This window comes from Erinaceus europaeus, chromosome 2 (genome assembly GCF_950295315.1).
Source record: "Erinaceus europaeus chromosome 2, mEriEur2.1, whole genome shotgun sequence".
NCBI lineage: Eukaryota > Metazoa > Chordata > Mammalia > Eulipotyphla > Erinaceidae > Erinaceus > Erinaceus europaeus.
The window spans coordinates 37505035-37525027 of NC_080163.1; the positions used below are offsets into that span (position 1 = coordinate 37505035).

Sequence of the window (19993 nt, forward strand, 5' to 3'; positions counted from 1 at the left end):
GTGGCCCTCACCCCTATATCCCAGAAGGCCCAAGACCAAGGCAAGAGAAGGGGAGGTGTCCCCAGCAAGTCATTGGTGCTTGGCCTCCAGGAGACAAAATGCTGCTCCCCTCGAATGAGGTCAAGTTCAATACCCCACCTTTAGGACAGAGACTTGGACCCTTGCAAAAGGCCCCTGAGGGGGAGCTGAGCAGTGGCGTACTCAGTTAACACACACACTGCCATGTGGAAGTTCCTGGGTTGAAGCCCCTGGTCCCCATCTACAGGGGGGAAGCTTCAAAAGTAGTAGAACAAGGCTATAAATGTCCCTTTCTCTCCATCTCCCCCCCATTTCTCTTTGTCCTATACATTTTTTTTAAAATTGGAAGAAAAAAAAAAAAAGATAAAAGGAAACATTTAAAAAAGAAGCTCCTGAGGGTTCCATGGTCTGTCTTAGAAGCTGTGACTCTCTCCCCTGAAGCCAATAATACCATCCATCCTGACCACTTCAGAAGACTTCTGTGCTCCTCAGAAGCAGGTCATGGGGGTAGGAGGCTCTATCAACCAGGGTTCCTACTATTTCCCCACTATCCTCTCTGTGGGCTGCAGAGCTAGAGTCATTTGCAGCTTCAGATCTGGGGTTGTAGCTCTTTGACCCTGGGCGAGTCACTTCCTCTCTGAGCCGCAATTTCCTCATCTGTGAAATGGGGTTAGCAGACCTACCTCTCAGGACTAGCGCAAGGATCCGATGAGATAACAGCTGAGATGACAGAGTAAAGTGCAAGTGCAGGCCAGGCATCCAGAGTCATTCCAGGATCTTGCAAATGCCGAGCATCTGCCCTCCACCCAGGGACACAGCCGTGAACAAGGTAGGGAGTCCTGCTGGGACAGAAGAGAACTGGGGGTGAGCAGGGGCAAGGGTAGCCCCACCCGAGGATAGGGACCCAGAAACCTATGACTCCTGACCCTGGTCCCTAGCAGTGTTTGGGAGGGCCTAGGTGGCCCAGCGGTATCACCACCAAAACAAACACAGTCCTCTCAGGAGGCTCGAGGCTCCAAACCCCAGGATGGAGATTCCTCAGCTAGAGAGAGCAGGTTTTGATTTGTAACTGGAGTCACCAAATAACATCTCCACAGATTAGTCAGAAATCTCTCCTGAGAAGCAGCCACAAGAGGCAACTTCTGGTCTGGGGGTGTGAGGACACGTAGGACCACTGTTCTGACTACCCCATCACAGTCACACACACACACACACACACACACACACACACACACACGATCTCAAGCTGGGCACTTTGCTTCCTAGAGAGGCTGCAGAGCAGGATGACAGGGGGCCCAGGTCTGGAAGACAGACCATTCTGGGTGTAAACCTCTTAGCAGCTGAGTGGCCCTGAGCAAGAAACTTATTCTTAGATTAACTTTTCCTAATAGCATTTGCCTGTGTGACTCTCGACAGTTCCTGGCAGAAATAGAGAGAAAGGGAAAGAGAGAGAGAGAGAAGGATAGAGGATGCCAGCACTTCTCTACCACTCATGAGGCTTTCTCCTATAGGTGGAAACTAGAGATTTGAACCTGAGTCCATGTACATGGTAATGTATAAACTCTACTAAGTCCACCACCACCTCCCCCTGCCCCTACCTCCAGCCCAATAATATATTTAAATATTTTCTTTTTTAAAATGTTTTTTATCTTTATTTATAGGATAGAGACAGTGAGAAATCAAGAGGGAAGGGAGGGACAGAGAGGGTGAGAGACAGAGAGACACTTGCAGCACTGCTTCAACACTTGTGAAGCTTTCCCCCTGCAAGGGGGGACTGGGGGCTTGAACCTGGGTCCTTATGCATTGTAACATGTGCACTCAACCAGATGCGCCACCACCCAGCTCCCTATTTAAATATTTTCTTAATATTTATTTATTCATGAGGAAGATCGATACAGAGAAAGAACCAAGCATCACTCTGGTACATGTGCTGCCAGGGATTAAACTTGGTACTTCATGCTTGACAATCCTGTGCTTTATCCACTGCACCACCTCCCAGACCACCCCAATGGTACTTTATTTCATTTTATTTTATTTTTTACCAGATCACTGAGCAGGTCTGGTTTATGGTGGTGCACAGAGATTGAACCTGGAACTTTGGAGCCTCAGGCGTGAAAGTCTCTTTACATAACCATTATGCTATCTACCCCTGCCCTTCCCCCCAATAGTATTTTCAGCTTCACTAGGCTAAAGACTAAACAAGACAATTTGGTGTGAAGCTCCTTGCTTGGGACTAGGCTAGGCACAGGTGAGTGAGTCAGTCAATTTTTATCTATTCAACAAATACTGACAAAAGTACTTACTGCAGACCACAACCTCCCCCAGCTACTTCCCAAACAATAACTCACCTGATCCTCACAAGAGCCCAATAAGATAGGTATTGTCATCAGTTCACACTATAGGTAAGAAAAATGAAGCACAGTGGTTAAGCACACATAAGTGCATAATGGTTATACAAATCACTTTCATGCCTGAGGCTCTGAGGTCCCAGGTTCAATCCTCAGCACCACCAATAATAAGCCTGAGCTGAGCAATGCTCTGATCGTTCACTGTGTCTTTCTCTCTCATTAAAATAAAAATTTTAAAAATTAAAAAAAAATAAATAAGTGTCACCAGGAGAGCTGGCCCAAGGTGATTTGATAACCATTATGCTGTCTCCCCAACCCAGTGACACTGTTATTAAAGCCCCATCCCCACCCCCTCTGCCTTGAGGCCAGCCTTCCTGCCTGCTTTATTTGGGAGGCGGAGGTGTACAGGCCTCGCCCCCAACACTCACCTGGGAACTTGCCTCTTCAGTTTCCAGTGGGCAGCTAGGCTGGGCCAAGTGAGGGGCAGAACTGTACAGGAAGTACAGGGAACTGCCCGTGGCCCCTGGAGACCCTTCCCTACATCCCTGTCAGCAGCTTCCCTCCCCTGGGAGACCCCAGCATCTGCTCACACACCTCTTCTGACAGGGAGCTCACTGCTCCACCAGAGGCTGAGCAGCACGGTTGGCCAGCTTTCCTGGTAGACGTGCTCCCTCAAGCTGAGATGAAATCTCTCCGTGTAATTTCCTCCCATTAGTCCTGTCTCTGCCCTCAGGCCCTGCAGGCCTGTCAGCTACCCTGGGGCCTCAGACATCTGGAGGTGGCCATCTCAATGGGGGGTGGGGGGACAGGGGGCGGGTATCCACTTCAATGAGCCGCTGGTCAGCCTAGGTCTGGTCTCCAAAGGCAGGGTTCCAGGCCCTTCCCAGCACCAGCCTGCTCTCCACCCACGACTAGCAGGAATGCTGGGCTGCTGGACGGCCACACATTGCATCAGCCTCTGATCAGCACGCTAAGGACCTTGGCCCTGCTGAATGGGAACAGTGACAATGACTGCCACCAGTCACCTCTCTGCACTAGATGCTAGATGCCACACTGAGTGCTTTGAGGGCTGGCATACAACCCAGCTATCCAGCTTGCCGGTTTGTCAGCTCTCGGAGACCAATGTCAGTACTGCCCCCACTTAACAGATGAGAAAGCAAAGGCTCCCAGAGGGAGACCACGCACTCACCCGAAGTCCCACACGGAATGAACCTAGTGCATGCATGGGTTGTGTGTTTGAGTTAGGCTGTTAGTCATCATTAGACAATAAAAACAGGATCCCAGGGCCAGCAGACTTCCGGAATCAGGCACAGCTAGGGGTAGGGGCTGTTCCAATGCTAAAGGCAGCAGTCTGGGAATCTGACAGGGAAAATAACCCTGTGGGCATGGAAGGATGACAAGGCTTTCTGATGAGAGAACAGAAAGGGGTGTTGGAAAAATAAAGGCATTTCAGGCACTGCAGACACCCAGCAGCAGAACAATGAGAAGCACTCAGCTAAATACCCCACTTGGACGGTGTGTTGCTTTGCCAAGCGCTCAACCTGCTGCGCTACTGCCCGACCCCCTTTAATTATCTTTTTAAATGTTATTATTTATTCTGGATAGAGACAGAAATTGTGGTGGGGAGTCGGGCGGTAGCGCATATGTGCAAAGTGCAAGACCCCAGCTCCCCACCTGCAGGGAGAGTCACTTCACAGGTGGTGAAGCAGGTCTGCAGATGTCTGTCTTTTTCTCCCCCTCTCTGTCTTCCCCTCCTCTCTCCATTTATCTCTGTCCTATCCAAAAATGATGACATCAACAATAATAGTAACTACAACAATAAAACAAAGGAATAAATAAATAAATATTAAAAAATTAAAAAAAAGAAATTGTGGTGGAAGGGAGAGCTAGAAGGTGGGGGGAGTCAGGCAGTAGCGCAGCGGGTTAAGCACACATGGCACAAAGTGCAATGACCAGCATAAGGATCCCAGTTTAAGCCCCCTGCTCCCCACCTGCAGGGGAGGCACTTCACAGGCAATGAAGCAAGTCTACAAGTGTCTATCTTTCTCTCCCCCTCTCTGTCTTCCCCTCCTCTCTTCCATTTCTCGCTGTCCTATTCAACAAGGACAACAACAATAATAACTACAACAATAAAAAACAAGGGCAACAAAAGGGAATAAACATTAAAATAAAGGACGGAGGGAAAGACACTTGTAGCACTGTTTTACCACTCATGAAGCTTAACCCCCACCACACACACACACACACACACACACACACACACACACACACACACACACAAATGGGAACTGGGAGTCTGAAGCCAGATACTTACACATTGCAATATGTGCACTCCACCAGGTGTATCATCTCTTGGCCCTTCACTCATTCATTTCTCTCTCTTTTGTTAATTTTATTTAATTATTCATGAGAGGGATATGAGGAGAAATAGAAAGAATTAGACATCACTCTGGTATATGTGCTGCTGGGGATCGAACTCAAGACCTCATGCTTGAGAGTTCAACACTTTATCCACTATGCCACTTCCTGGTCCACCTCATTCATTTCTCTATCCATCCACCTATCATCCATCCAGGCAGAAAATTTGCCTGAGCTCACCCAGGAGGTAGGTCTGCAGTGGGACAGGGACCAAGATGCAGGCCTCCCACCGCCATGCTGGGGACCAGTGTGTCCTGGTGGCAGGCATGATGCCTATCACTCAGCAGTGACTTTGATCTGATACCTCAGGGCCTGTGACTCCAGACCCCTTCCATTAAAGATCCAGGGTTATTTATTCTTGCCTGTGAGCCAATCCTGCCCCATTCACAGCAAACAAGGGCTGGCCCAATGTGGGAGCTTAGCCAGTGGGAAACTGTCACAACAGGTCTTCTGAAGCTATGAGGTTACTTGCTCCCTGACCGCACCATCACCCCTCCTTCAAGTCAATTGAGCCTCACTTCCTTAGCAGTTCATCAGAAATAACTAACCTCTAGCTTCATTATTCATTTGTATTAAAGATTTATTTATTTTATTATCTTTATTTATTTATTGGATAGAGACAGCCAGAAATCAAGGGGGAAGGGGAAGGGGGGAAAGAGTGAGAGACAGACATCTGCAACACTGCTTCACCACTCACAAAGCTTTCCCCCTGCAGGTGGCAGGGGAGCCGGGGGCTCAAACCAGGATCCTTATTAACCAGGAAGTACCACCTGCGCTTACCCCACTGCACTACTACCTGACTCCCCTTTTCTTTCTTTTTTTTTTTTTACTGAAACAATATTTATATTTGTCAGAAACTGAGTAAATGGCATGTCATCTTTTTTTTTAATTTTTTTATTTAAGAAAGGATTAATTAACAAAACCATAGGGTAGGAGGGGTACAACTCCACACAATTCCCACCGCCCAATTTCCATATCCCACCCCCTCCCCTGATAGCTTTCCCATTCTCTATCCCTCTGGGAGCATGGACCCAGGGTCGTTGAGGGTTGCAGAAGGTAGAAGGTCTGGCTTCTGTAATTGCTTCCCCGCTGAACATGGGCGTTGACTGGTTGGTCCATACTCCCAGTCTGTCTCTCTCTTTCCCTAGTAGGGTGTGTCTCTGGGGAAGCTGAGCTCCAGGACACATTGGTGGTGTCTTCAATCCAGGGAAGTCTGGCCGGCATCCTGATGACACCTGGAACCTGGTGACTGAAAAGAGAGTTAACATACAAAGCCAAACAAATTGTTGAGCAATCATGGACCCAAAGCTTAGAAAAGTGGAGAGGAAGTATTAGGGAGGTACTCACTGCAAACTCTAGTATACTTCTGCTTTCTTACTTTGGTGCCATACTCCAAACTCAGTCAATTTCTGCTTTGCGTTTCTACTTCTTTTTTTTTTTTTTTTTTACATGCATAACATTCCCCAGATTCCCATTTAGCAATACAACCCCCACTATTTCATTCATCATTTTTCATGGACCTGTATTCTCCCCACCTACCCACCCACCCCAGAGTCTTTTACTTTGGTGTAATACTCCAATTCCATTTCAGGTTCGACTTGTGTTTTCTTTTCTAATCTTGTTTTTCAACTTCGGCCTGAGAGTGAGATCATCCCATATTCATCCTTCTGTTTCTGACTTATTTCACTCAACATGATTTTTTCAAGGTCCATCCAAGATCGGCTGAAAACGGTGAAGTCACCATTTTTTACAGCTGAGTAGTATTCCATTGTGTATATATACCACAACTTGCTCAGCCACTCATCTGTTGTTGGACACCTGGGTTGCTTCCAGGTTTTGGCTATTACAAATTGTGCTGCCAAGAACATATGTGTACACAGATCTTTTTGGATGGATGTGTTGGGTTCCTTAGGATATATCCCCAGGAGGGGAATTGCAGGGTCATAGGGTAGGTCCATTTCTAGCCTTCTGAGAGTTCTCCAGACTGTTCTCCACAGAGGTTGGATCAATTGACATTCCCACCAGCAGTGCAGGAGGGTTCCTTTGAGCCCACACCCTCTCCAGCATTTGCTGCTGTTACCTTTTCTGATGTGTGACATTCTCACAGGAGTGAAGTGATATCTCATTGTTGTCTTGATTTGCATTTCTCTGACAATCAGAGACTTGGAGCATTTTTTCATGTGTTTCTCGGCCTTTTGGATCTCTTCTGTGGTGAATATTCTGTCCAATTCCTCCCCCCATTTTTGGATGGGGTTATTTGTTGTCTTGTTGTTGAGTCTGGTAAGCTCTTTATATATGTTGGTTATTAAACTCTTATCTGATGTATGGCATGTAAAGATCTTCTCCCATTCTGTGAGGGGTCTCTTGATTTGGGTAGTGGTTTCTTTTGCTGTGAAGAAGCTTTTTAATTTGATGTAGTCCCATAGGTTTATACTTGCCTTAGTCTTCCTTGTAGTTGGATTCGTTTCATTGAAAATGTCTTTAAAATTTATGCGGAAAAAAGTTCTTCCAATATTTTCCTCTAAGTATCTGATAGTTTGTGGTCTAACATCCAAGTCCTTGATCCACTTGGAATTTACTTTTGTATTTGGTGAAATACAGTGATTCAGCTTCATTCTTCTGCATGTTTCAACCCATTGTTTCCAACATCATTTGTTGAAGAGACTCTGCTTTCCCCATGTAATAGTCTGGGCCCCTTTGTCAAAGATTAGATGTCCATACGTGTGGGGCCTCATTTCTGGGCTCTCAATTCTATTCCACTGGTCAGTGTGTCTGTTCATGTTCCAGTACCAAGCAGTTTTGATGACAATGGCCCTATAATATAGTTTGAGATCTGGCAGTGTGATGCCTCCGGTTCTGTTCTTTTTTCTCAAGATTGTTTTGGCAATTCTAGGTCTTTTCTGGTTCCAGATAAACATTTGTAGCATTTGTTCTATTCTCCTAAAAAATGTGCTTGGGATCTTGATGGGGATAGCATTAAATTTGTAGATGGCTCTGGGTAATATATTCATTTTGATGATGTTAATTCTTCCAACCCATGAGCATGGAATATCTTTCCACTTCTTTGTGTCTTTTTCAATTTCTTTGAGTAGTGACTCATAATTTTCAGTATACAAGTCTTTCACTTCTTTGGTTAGGTTTATTCCTAGATATTTTATTGTTTTTGTTGCTATAGAAAAAGGAACTGATTTCTGGATTTCAATTTCTTCTAACTTAGTGTTTGCATAGAGGAATGCCACTGACTTTTGAATGTTAATTTTATAGCCTGACACATTACTGTATTGCCTGATGATTTCCAAAAGCTTCTTGCTAGATTCCTTAGGTTTTTCCATGTATACTATCATGTCATCTGCAAATAAGGAGAGTTTGACTTCTTCTCTTCCAATCTGTATTCCTTTAATTCCTTGCTCCTGCCTGATTGCTATGGCAAGAACTTCCAACACTATGTTGAATAGTAATGGTGATAGTGGGCAGCCCTGTCTAGTACCTGATCTGAGGGGAAATGCTTCCAGTTTTTCACCATTGAGTATGATGTTGGCTGTAGGTTTGCTATATATAGACTCCACTATCTTCAGGAATTTTCCATCTATTCCTATTTTTTGTAGTGTTTTGATCATAAAGGGATGTTGTATTTTGTCAAAGGCTTTCTCTGCATCTATTGATATGACCATGTGGTTTTTGGTCTTGCTTTTGTTGATGTGGTGGATCACATTGATTGATTTACGTATATTAAACCAACCTTGCATGCCTGGGATAAACCCCACTTGGTCATGATGAACAATCTTTTTGATATACTGCTGTATCCGGTTGGCTAGAATTTTGTTCAATATTTTTGCATCTATGTTCATCAGAGATATTGGTCTGTAGTTTTCTTTTTTGGTTGTGTCCCTGTCTGCTTTTGGTATCAGGGTGATGTTGGCTTCATAGAAGCTGGCAGGGAGTGTTCCAGTGTCTTCAATCTTCTGGAAGACTTTTAAAAGTAGAGGTATTAGTTCTTCTTTGAAAGTTTTGTAGAATTCATTTGTAAAACCATCTGGTCCAGGACTTTTATTTTTGGGAAGATTTTTGATAACTGTTTCAATTTCATTAGCTGTGATGGGCCTGTTCATGTTATCCACTTCCTCTTTACTTAGTTTTGGAAGTTGGTAGGTATCTAGGAAATCATTCATTTCTTCCAGGTTCTCTAACTTGGTGGCATATAGTTGTTCATAGAAGCCTCGCATGATATGTTGAATTTCTGCAGTGTCTGTTGTGATATCTCCTCTTTCATTTACTATCCGATTTATTTGGGTCTTCTCCCTGTTTTGTTTTGTGAGTCTGGCTAAAGGTTTGTCGATTTTGTTTACTCTTTCGAAGAACCAACATTTACTTTCATTGATCTTTTGTATGGTTTTCCTATTCTCAATGTTATTTATTTCTGCCCTAACTTTAGTAATTTCTGTGCTTCTGGTTGCTTTAGGGTTCCTTTGTTGTTCTTCTTCTAGGTCTTTAAGATGTGCAATCAGGCTGTTTATTTGTGCCTTTTCTTGTTTCCTAATGTGTGCTTGTATAGCTATGAACTTCCCTCTTAGGACTGCTTTAGCTGTGTCCCAAATATTTTGATAGCTTGTGTCTTCATTTTCATTGAACTCTCGAAACATTTTGATTTCTTCCTTGATTTCCTCTTTGACCCAGAAGTTGTTAAGAAGTGTACTGTTGAGCTTCCACATTTTGGCACTGTTACTAATCTTTTGTTGATTGTTAAGTGTTAGTTTAATTCCACTGTGGTCTGAGAAGATGCTTGGGATGATTTCAGTGCTCTTGAATAGGCTGATGCTGTCTTTGTGGCCTAACATATGGTCTATCCTTGAGAATGATCCATGTGGATTTGAGTAAAATGTGTATTCCAGTTTCTTGGGATGAATGACTCTGAAAATGTCCAATAGTTCTAGTTTATCTATCTCTTCATTTAGCTCCCTTATGTCTTTACTGATTTTCTTCCTGGATGATCTGTCAAGTTGAGAGAGTGGGGTGTTGAAGTCCCCTACTATGATTGTGTTACTGTTAATATATTGCTGTAGCTCTTTCAGTAGAAGTTTGATGTATTTAGATGGCTTCTCATTGGGTGCATAGATATTAATAATTGTTAAGTCCTCTTGATTGACTGATCCTCTGAGCATTAAGTAGTGTCCATTCCTATCTTTTTTAATCTTATCTATTTTAAAGTCTATCATGTCAGATATGAGAATAGCTGTTCCTGCCCTTTTTTGTGGGCCATTGGCTTGAATGATAGTTTTCCATCCTTTCACTTTAAGTCTGTGTTTGTCTTGTTGCATTAGGTGAGTTTCCTGTAGACAACATATTGTTGGGTTGTGTTTTCTGATCCATCTTCCTACTCTGTGTCTTTTAATAGGTGAATTCAGGCCATTCACATTTATTGATATCAAAGATTGAAGATATTTTAACGCCATTCTTGTAGAGTTTTAGAGTGTTCTGATATATGTTCTATTTGTGGTGGTCTGGTTGTTTATAGGAAACCTTTCAGAACTTCTTTCAAGGCAGGCTTGGTGATGGTTGCTTCCTTCAACTGTTGCTTGTCTGAGAAGGTTTTGATGCTTCCATCTAGTCTGAATGACAATCTAGCAGGATATAGTATTCTTGGCTGAAAGCCTTTCTCATTGAGCACTCGATAGATATCTTGCCATTCTCTTCTGGCCTGTAGTGTTTGTATGGAGAAGTCTGCTGCTAATCTTATGGGTTTTCCTTTGTAGGTGACTCTTTGTTTTTCTCTTGCAGCCTTGAGGATCCTTTCTTTATCCTTATTCCTTTCCAATCTAAGTATGACATGTCTTGGTGTCTTTAGGTCTGGGTTAATTCTGTTTGGGACCCTATGGGCTTCTTGAATCTTTATGTCTTTGGTGTTGTCTAGACTAGAGAAATTTTCAGCTATTATGGCCTGGAGAACGCTTTCTTCCTCCCCTTCTCTTTCTTCCTCTGGTAAGCCAATAATGCGTATATTGTTTCTTTTGAAGTCATCCCATAGGACTCTGTTGTTGTTTTCAGCATCTCTTAATCTCTTTTTGAGATCTCTTACTTCTTTTTTAGTTGTCTCTAATTCATCCTCAATCTTGCTAATTCTGTCTTCAGCCTCATTGATTCTATTCTCTCTGCCCTCTACTGCTTTCTGGAGTTCATTTATTTTGTTGCCCTCCTCTGATACTGTTTTAGCTTGTTCAGCTAGTTGCCTTCTTAGCTCAGCAATTTCAGCTTTCAGCTCTCTAATAACCATGAGATTATTAGAATTTTCTTCCATAATCTCATTTGTTGTTCCTGCAGTTCTGATTACAATTTTTTCAAATTCTTTACTCACTCCTGTTATTATTTCCTTAGCTAATGTTTGGATGTTGAACTCGTTGTTTTGTGCTTCACCCTCTGGAGGACTTTTAGCTGGACTCTTGTCCTGGTTCGAGTCTCCATTATTTTTTCTTGTTGTTTTAACCATTTTATATAAGTTAACAGTTTTTTCAATCCCTGAGTTGGAGTTCAGTGGTGTAAAAGCCTTTTTTTTTTTCCCCTGTAGGCTATGGTAGCCTGAGGGCTTTTAAACTATCAATAGGCTTCTTGGCTTAATCAATGACTTCTGACCAAGAGATAAAGCAGGGTGTGGCAGAGATAATCCAATGGTTATGCAAAGAGACTTTCACAGCCCTTCAGCTATGCCACCGAGGTATAGGTCTTCTCCTGAGTTTCCTGGTTAGATCTCTGTGCCCTGGTGTCCCTCCCTGTTGCTGCTCCAGATTCTGAGGGTAGTAGCAATGGAGACTCAGAGTTGTACTTGGTGAGTCTCTGGGGAGTCCTTTCCTCCCTTCAGCTGTCCCCTTGTTGGTGGAGCAGACTGGAGGTGGTGTCTCCACTGACAAACTGTCGAACTGTTAGCAGTCACTTAATCTCTCCTTAGGCCCCTCTCTCCTCTCTGTCACCAGCCACGCGTGATTGTACTCACGGGTGATTTACTGGGTTTCTGTGGTCATTCTAGTCCTGTCTTGTTTCGGTCCGGGTGGTCTCCTTTGGTATTCCTAGTTGATCCGGGAGAGGAGAGGAGAGGAGAGAAAGCGATCTGCTGCTCGTAGCTCCGCCTCCGGAAGTCCGGCCTCCCCTTTTCTTTCTTTTAAAAAATATTTTAATTGTGGTCTAGGAGGTGGTGCAATAGTGGATAGATAAGGTGCTGGACTCTCAAGAATGAGGTTCTGAGTTTTATCCCCACAGCACATGTACTAGAGTGATATCTGGTTCTCTCTCTCTCTCCTCCTATCCCTCTCATTAATAAATATATAAATAAAATATTTTTAAAACTATGGATGGGGGAGATAGCATAACGGTTATGCAGAGAGACTCTCATGCCTGAGGCTTCGAAATCCCAGATTCAATCCCCACAACACCGTAAGTCCCAGCTGAGCAGTGCTTTGGTAAAAAAATAATAATAATAAAAAGAAAAAATATATTTTAATTTATTTATTGGATAGAGACACAGAGGTGCTGAGAGGGAAGGGGGAGATAGAGAAGGAGAAACATACCTGCAGTCTTTCTCCACTGCTTGTGAAGCTCCCCTCACTGCAACTGGAGACCAGGGCTTGAACCCAGATCCTTGAGCATTGTAATATGTGCTCTCAATTGTGTGCACCACCACTGGGCCCCAGCTGGGTCTGAGGAGACAGCATAATGGTTATGCAAAGATACTTTCATGCCTGAGGCTCTGAGGCCCCAAGTTCAATCCCCAACACCACCATAAGCCAGAACTGAGCAGTGCTTTGATCTCTTTTTGCATCTCTCTTATTGCATCTCTCTTATTAAAATAAATAAATAAATATTACTGGATGAAAGAGGAAATTTAAATGTTCTTGGAAACAAATGAAAATAAAGACAAGCTATCAGAATATCTGGAACACAACTAATGTAATACTAGAGAAATTCATAGCCATATAGGCACACATTAAGAAACAAGAAAACGGGAGTCAGGCTGTAGCGCAGTGGTTAAACATAGGTGGTGTAAAGTGCAAGGACCGGAGTAAGGATCCCGGTTTGAGCCCTGGCTCCCCACCTGCAAGGGGAGTCACTTCACAGACGGTGAAGCAGGTCTGCAGGTGTCTATCTTTCTCTCCCCCTCTCTGTCTTCCCCTCCTTTCTCCAATTCTCTCTGTCCTATCCAACAACGACAACAACAATAATAATAACCACAACAATAAAACAACAAGGGCAACAAAAGGGAATAAATAAATATTTAAAAAAAACAAGAAAACACACAAATAAATAACCCAACTTTGTACCTGAAAGAATTAGAGAAAGAAGGGGATCAGGTGGTAGTGCAGTGGGTTAAGCACAGGTGGCACAAAGTGCAAGCAAGGACAGGCGCAAGGGCCGGCGTAAGGATCCTGGTTCGAGCTCCCAGCTCCCCACCTGCAGGGGAGTCGCTTCACAGTGACACAGGTCTTCAGGTGTCTATCTTTCTCTCTCCCTCTCTGTCTTCCCCTCCTCTCTCCATTTCTCTCTGCCCTATCCAACAACAATGACATCAAGAACAACAACGATAATAACTGTAACAATAAAACAACAAGGGCAATAAAAGTGAATAAATAAATAAATAAATAAATAAATAAATATTTTTTAAAAAGAACAAAGGAGGGCCAGGCGGTAGCTCAGTGGGTTAAATGCACATGGCACAAAGAGCAAGGACCAGAGTAATGATCCGGGTTCAAGCCCCCAGCTCCCCACCTGCAGGGAGAATGCTTCACATGCGGTGGAGCAGGTCTGCAGGTGTCTGTCTTTCTCCCCTCCTCTCTCAATTTCTCTCTGTCTATCCAACAACAAGAAAAGCAATAACACAATGACAATAGTAACAACAGGGGCAACAAAAATGGGGAAAATGACCTCCAGGAACAGTAGATTTATAGTGCAGGCACTGAGCTCTGGCAATAACCCTACAGGCAAAAAAAAAAAAAAAAAAAAAAAAGAAAGAAGGAAAAGAAAAAGAAAGAAAGAAAGAAAGAAAGGGAAGGAAAAGAAAAAAATGACTCTTGGCAGCCAGGGAAGTGGCTCAGCAGGTAAAATGCCAAAGGATTTGCATGTATGGGGTCCTGGATTGTATTTCCTCCTCCTCTCCCTCCACCTCCACACTGTATATCCTAGAACACTGCTCTGATCAATCGCAGTCAAAGTAAATAAGTTCTTTAAAACGTTTGTTTGTTTGCTTATAATATTTATTTATTTTCCCTTTTGTTGCCCTTGTTGTTATTATTGTTGTTGTTGTTATTGATGTTGTTGTTGGATAGGACAGAGAGAAATGGAGAGAGGAGGGGAAGACAGAGAGGGGGAGAGAAAGACACCTGCAGACCTGCTTCACCACCTGTGAAGGGACTCTCCTGCAGGTGGGGAGCTGGGGGCTTGAACCAGGATCCTTGAGCCAATCCTTGAGCTTTGCACCACCTGCGCTTAACCCGCTGCGAGACCACCCGACTCCCTGGTTCTCTTTTTCTTTAACAGAAAAACCTTTCAGGGGATCAGGCGGTTGTGCAGTGGGTTAAGCACATGTGGCGCAAAGCGCAAGGACTGGCTAAAGGATCCCGGTTCACAAGCGGTGAAGCTGAAGCAGGTCTGCAGGTGTCTTTCTCTCCCCCTCTGTCTTCCCCTCCTCTCTCCATTTCTCTCTGTCCTATCCAACAATGACGACATCAATAACAACAACAATAATAACTACAACAATAAAACAAGGGCAACAAAAGGGAATAAATAAATAAATAAATATTTTAAAAGAGAGAGAAAGTCAGGCAGTATAGCACAGCGGGTTAAGCGCATGTGGCATGAATCACAAGGACCAGCGTGAGGATGCCAGTTCAAGTCCCCGGCTCCCCACCTGCAGGGGATATACTTCACAGGCGGTGAAGCAGGTCTGCAGGTGTCTGTCTTTCTCTCCCCCTCTCTGTCTTCCCCTCCTCTCTCATTATTCTCTCTGTCCTATCTAACAATAACAACATCAATAACAACCATAATAACTACAACAATGAAAAACAACAAGGACAACAAAAGGGAAAATAAATAAACATAAAAAATAAAATTTAAAAAAAAGAGAGAGAGAGAGAGAGAGAAAACCAAAGCATTAGTCTGGCATAAACAATAGTGACAGTCAAAGTGGGACCTCATGCTTTTGAGTCTAGTGCTTTATCTAGTGTACCAGGTTGGGATCTCTCTCTCTCTCTCTCACCCTCCTTCTTTCTCTCTCTGCCTCTATCTAATAATAATAGGAAGGAGGAAGAGGAGAAGGAAGGAAAGAAGGAGGGCAAGAGAAGGAGTAGAAAAATGGGGAGGAGAAGGAAAAAGAGGAAGAAAAAGATGGAGGAGGAGAAGGAAGAGGAGGACGAGAAAGAGATGGAGAAAAGGGATAGAAGAAAGGCAAGAAGAAGGAGAAGGAAAATGGTGAGGACGGGGCCAGGCTGTGGTGCACCTGGTTAAATGTACACATTACAGTGTCCAAGGACCCTGGTTCAAGCCCCTGGTCCCCACCTGCAGAGGGAAAACTTCATGAATGTTGAAGCAGGGCTGCAGGTGTTTTTCCCTTGCTATTTCCCCCCCCCCCCAATTTTTCTGTTTCTATCCAATAATAAATAAATATTTAAAATAAAATGGGGAGTGGGAAAAGGAAGAAGGAGGAAGAGAAGGAAAATGGGGAGGATGAGAAGGGAAAAGAGGAAGAAAAAGGAGAAGAGGAAGAGGAGAGGAAATAAAGGACCTCAAGCCCCTGCTACTTCATTTGAAGGCCAGAGCTGTCTCATCACAAGGGAATATGTGTCCTTGCTACTCTGCAGGGGACACGCACACACACACACAGCGGGGTGGGGGTGGGGTGGACATGGCTCCACTCTACAGTTTCCAGAGTGAATTGTGTTTCTAGTAACAAACCAGTCTGCCCCGGGCCTTGTGAGCAGGTCTGCCCCTCAAGGAAGGGATCCTATGGGAGCCCAGCCCAGGGCAGGGCAACGGGCAGCAAGCCCCAACAGGATACCAGGAGGACTGCAGGCAGGAAGAGACTCTGTACCTCTCCCGCTGTAATTTACTAAATCCATCTGGGGCTCCTTTGAGCCCTTTTCTGGAAATGCCGCATTTCAAGGGTCTCCCTGTTAGAAAAGGTCAGCGAGTTCACACAAGCCTTTCATGTTAAAGGGGACTTGAAAGAAAAGGAAAGGAAATGTGTATTTTTGGCCTTAGCTGTGATTAAGTGGGTTCAGGCCATGAAAGCATTTAGATGATTTACATGACGTTGCACAAAGAGCCAATTAGCCTAACAACTTCCGAAAAATATCGAGCTCAGGAGTCCTGTTTATTAGCATGCTTGGAATGTGCCAGGCATCGAGTTGAACCCTTTCATAGGAAGGGTGATTCATTTTCACGTGCCTCTATGGCGCAAAGTAGGCTTGGGGTGATGGTGTGGTGATGCCTACGAGGACATTGAGGCTGGGGCTGGGGGGTGATTTGTCAACAACAGAGAAAGGATGGGAAGTCGGGTTTCCCTTATTCCTAAACTGCAGGACTTTTGCTCTGACCTCCAGTGCTGTCCTGTACCCAGGACCTCTGGGCACTCAGGACACCCTGGCTTTTTTGCATGAAAGTGAAGAGACCTCCTTAAATCTCCAGCCATATCCTGGGCTTCAGGAGTCTAGAAGGCCCTGGGGCCTTCTTGGAGCAGGTCTCCAAACTCTGCTCCCCTCGGGGCATGCAGCCATAGCAGAAGAACCCCCATGATGAACCAAATAGCTCACCAGCTAGTGTGCTGCTTTGCCATCTGCATAACCTAGGTTTGAGCCTGGTCATCACTGCTTAGAAAGAAGTTTTGGTGTCTCTTCCTTTCCTTTCCTTTCCTTTCCTTTCCTTTCCTTTCCTTTCCTTTCCTTTCCTTTCCTTTCCTTTCCTTTCCTTTCCCTTCTCTCCCCTCCCCTCTCCTCCCCTCCCCTTTCCTTCCACTCTCTTCTCCTCTCTCTCCCTCTGTCTTTACCTAAGAACACAACAAAAATTCAGGTCCCTTTATCTTTGTATAGGACCTGAGTCCTACCCAGAATAGGCAGTCTGGGGTTCCCCAGGGGAGAGAAGGTACAGAGTTCTGTCTGGCTCAGGAGAGATACTGTGGGGCCTCACCAAGCAGAGAAGGACCCCCTCTGGGATTTTAGGAATCAGAATTCAACACCAGTGTGGCAGTTAGGATGTGGGTTCAGGAGTCATGCTGCCTGGATTTGGAGTTCTTATACCCTGGATTCCAAGCTGTGAGATGCTGGGTGATTTAGCTAATCTCTCTGAACTTTAGTTTCCTCATTTGTAAATAGGGATACTAGTCCTTAGGCTCTAGGATTGGTGTGATGCTTAAATGAGATAACATATATGAAGCTCTGGTCAATGATGACTTAGTGACTACATACAGCAATCACCCATTGATAGGAAGTCATGGTGAGAATGACGCCGATGGGATCAGTGCTGACCAGACCAGTGGCTACGGAAGAGCTGCATTTGGTCTAAGTAGCTTTTTCATTTGTTTGTTTGTTTGTTGGAACCTTCCTAAACCCTACAGGGTTTTCCAGGCTGAGATGAATTCTGCCTTCTCCAGGAAGCTAAACCGATCATTCCAGACACTTGACTCCCGCCATTTCTGGGCACCCTCTGTTCATGTACTAATCTAGCAACCAACTCAGCTCTAATAGTAATTTCTCAGCTTCTCAAACAGCCAAGGCTTCCTGGAGGAAAGGGCTTCTCCTCTGGTGAGCTCTGCCCACAACCCAAGCCCAGGGTTAGCTAGATCTACCATCTAGCTGCGCTCTCACAGCCTTTAGCCTGATTCCACTATGGCTATGAAAGCTGGGATTAAGCCCTCCTCTACCCTCCTCGTCTGCTCCACACAATTATTCTCCCTGATTCCTGGCCAACTTCCCCATCAGAGCAAGAAATTGAGTCAGAACCCCACTGAGCCATGAAAATCCCAAACTTTGGGATTTCAAAGTCCCATGAAATGTCCAAAGAAATATAGAAACAAAGGAGTCGGGAGGTGGCGCAGCGGGTTAAGCGCAGGTGGCGCAAAGCACAAGGACTGGTATAAGGATCCCCGTTCAAGCCCCTGGCTCCTCACCTGCAGGGGAGTCGCTTCACAAGCGGTGAAGCAGGTCTGCAGGTGTCTATCTTTTTCTCCCCCTGTCTGTCTTCCCCTCTTCTCTCCATTTCTCTCTGTCCTATACAATAACAATGACATCAATAACAACAGTAATAACAAGGGCAACAAAAGGGAATAAATATTAAAAAAAGAAATATAGAGGTAATAGAAAGAATAGACAGTGGCCAGCTTTATTTATATATATTACACACATACTCATACATGCATTTATGTGTGAATATATTCTCACACACACACACACACATATATATTCCCTATTTAATGACCTACTTGTTTATCAACTGATCAGAGTTGTGACCAGCTCTCTGGAGAGTTAGTACTGTAGTCATGGATGAGAATTCTGCTCCTGCAAAACGACAGCAGACTGGCTCAACTTCAAGCATTTCATCTCAATCACCTCTGTCAGTTCCAGTCTCTTTTCCACAGTCAGTTGATGTATACCATACTCGTTTTTTTTTCTTAGTCTAGATATCTGTACTTTATTGTAGACATTAGAGTACAGTTTATCTCCTCTCTCTCTCTTTCTTCTTCACTACAGCACTGCTCAGCTCTGGCTTATGGTGGTGCTGGGCACTGAATCTGAGAGCTTTGGTGCCTCAGGCCTGAAAGTCTTTTTGCATAAGCATTATGCTGTCTCCCCAGGCCTAAAGATTGACTTACTAAGGAGAGAGAGAGGACCAGAGCATCACTCTGGCACATGGAATGTTCAAGACCTTATGCTTGAGAGTACAATGTTTTATCCATCGCACACTCTCTCCAAGCCCTAAGTCCTTTTATTCTTTCCCAGTACAATATATTATACTATTGAATAAACATTCAAAATGTTATAAATGATACAAAGACGACATTAAACTATCCACAGTTGGTTGGCAAACCCTGTACCAGTGTCATTAATACATGATGCCTGGTATAAGGAGAGGTTCTTCATCTATTGACAAATTTGTTTATCCACGAGGTTCCAGGTCCCTAAAATGAGAACTATGTGTGTGTTCTTCCTACATCATTTTACTTTTTAAAAAAGTTTTACTCACATCAAAAACAGCATGTTCATACTCTCTGATTAAAGGCTGATTGATGACTCTAAGCCGAAAATTTTAGCTTTAACAAGAAAAACAAACCACATCACTGTTGGGACTTTTTTCCTTTCTTCATAGACTGGAGAAACCTTCAGCACTCACTGACCTGTATCCACCAGGAACTCATGGTGTGGAGCCCTCTGTGCTGGTTCAGTGCTAAGCTGGGGTCACCTTCAAATGCAGGAGGACCCTTCTCCCAAGCCTTTGGATTAGGCAGACCCAATAGTCCTGTTCAGTTTTCTTAGTGGAGGTTCACCTCCACCCCATCCCAAGCCAGATCCTGAGGGGCTGAGGCAGAGGAGGCAGTGGGCCCCTCTCTTTCTCATCCTTCCCTACTGGGCAGTGACCGGACGGAGCCCCTCCCCCCAGTCCTGGAGGAAAAGCGACCAGACTGAGCGAAAATCCGCCCAGAAAAGGAGTCTTGGAGGAACCCAATGGGCAGGGCCTCCCCATACATTCAGAGCCAAGCTGAGCACTTGTGCGCAACCTTCCCCAGGTCTCTGAAGCGAGCAAACGTGGGCACTACAACGCTGCGGTGGGGGGCCGGGGCTCCCCGCTGGGCGGGAGCAGATAGGATCTGACTGTGGAGAAGGACCGCCCAGGCTCTTTGATCCGCAGCCAGCCAGGCTGGGCCTGGACCCGGTGGGGCGGCGCAGCCCTCTTCCGGCCTGGCTTTGGTGCCGCTGCCAAGGGTCCTGTGGGGGCTCTGAGCCGAAGAGGCGTCCAAGACACACCCCTTTCCCAAGTGCCCTCGGCTCTAACTGGTTTGGGCAGAGGTGGGAGCGTCTATACTAAATGCAGCACAGAAATTGGAGTTACCCAGCCACGATCCCAAAGGGGCGGGGTCTTTCCTAGAAGCCCAAGCTGAGTCAAACACGCTGTGGGGCCCGTGTGGACATGACCTCGTGCCTTGTGGGTGCTACGGAAGTTGGCGCCTTAAACTTCGCCTTATT

The 19993-nt window shown here is 44.8% G+C and overlaps 1 long non-coding RNA gene across 1 annotated transcript; it reads right to left on the reverse strand.

Annotated features, from left to right (window-relative positions):
* Positions 1 to 317: 317 nt before the first annotated feature.
* Positions 318 to 12460, reverse strand: LOC132534338 (uncharacterized). Its single transcript, XR_009546072.1, has 3 exons — positions 12338 to 12460; positions 2367 to 2414; positions 318 to 857 (listed from the first exon to the last, which is right to left on the reverse strand). It is a non-coding gene; the product is annotated as an uncharacterized LOC132534338 (long non-coding RNA).
* Positions 12461 to 19993: the final 7533 nt, after the last annotated feature.